Source organism: Saccopteryx bilineata, chromosome 6 (genome assembly GCF_036850765.1).
Source record: "Saccopteryx bilineata isolate mSacBil1 chromosome 6, mSacBil1_pri_phased_curated, whole genome shotgun sequence".
Taxonomy (NCBI): Eukaryota; Metazoa; Chordata; class Mammalia; order Chiroptera; family Emballonuridae; genus Saccopteryx; species Saccopteryx bilineata.
In genome coordinates, this window is record NC_089495.1 from 46,048,653 (window position 1) to 46,049,725 (window position 1,073).

The 1,073-nt window shown below is 41.8% G+C and overlaps 1 non-coding gene across 1 annotated transcript; it reads left to right on the forward strand.

Annotated features, from left to right (window-relative positions):
- Nucleotides 1-602: 602 nt before the first annotated feature.
- On the forward strand, nucleotides 603-678 carry TRNAS-GGA (transfer RNA serine (anticodon GGA)). Its single transcript has one exon. It is a non-coding gene; the product is annotated as a tRNA-Ser (tRNA).
- Nucleotides 679-1,073: the final 395 nt, after the last annotated feature.

Here is a 1,073-nt window from a genome sequence, read left to right on the forward strand (position 1 = left end):
TTTAATATTCCAAGACTCTCAACTTGCCCCCCAAAAGTTCACAACAAACTGTTATGGCTTAATTGGCTACTTCCCTGGAAATATTTTCATGTTAGAGAGAGGAATGGTAAGAATTCATACCTTTAGTTTAACCTAAAGGAAAGATCTGCTAAAGGAGTTACAGGTCTATATCAAGGCTAGCTAAGCTTTCTGGGACACCTCATATCTCAGCACATTCAATCTGACCTGTTCAGCATATATTGGGACTTAAGCACCAAATTAAATATAGGTAAAATATAGGTTTTCTTTAAAAAAAAAAAAAAAAAGCATGAACAGTGAAATCTGCCTCTTAGTAAATCCAAAACACATTCTATGAAAATGACCTTTTTATTAAACCAAGAAAAAACAAAGTTTTTTACTATGATTTTACTGAGTATGATACTGTTACTATAATATCACTATTTAAACGTGAGATAAATGCATAATTTTGGTTTTTCTAAATGACTCTTAGGAAAACAAAGGCAATTTAAATTGAGAAAATCTCTTATTCTTGTTATCACATTGTCACCAAAAGTTTAGCAAAGTAAGCAAAAGTGTGTTATAAAATTTAAACTTCAATATTAGCCCTGGCCAGTTGGCTCAGTGGTAGAGCGTCGGCCTGGAGTGCAGAAGTCCTGGGTTCGATTCCCGGCCAGGGCACACAGGAGAGGCGCCCATCTGCTTCTCCACCCCTCCCCCTCTCCTTCCTCTCTGTCTCTCTCTTCCCTTCTGCAGCAGCGGCTCCACTGGAGCAAAGATGGCCCAGGCGCTGGGGATGGCTCCTCCGCCTCTGCCCCAGGCGCTAGAGTGGCTGTGATCGCAAAAGAGCAACGCCCCGGAGGGGCAGAGCATCGCCCCCTGGTGGGCAGAGCGTCACCCCCTGGTGGGCGTGCCAGGTGGATCCCGGTCGGGCGCATGCGGGAGTCTGTCTGACTGTCTCTCTCCTTTTCCAGCTTCAGAAAAATACAGAAAAAAAAAATTTAAACTTCAATATTATAATATCATTAAGATTCCTTTATTGGCACGATGTTTTCTCTTCATTATTCTGTGTGAAT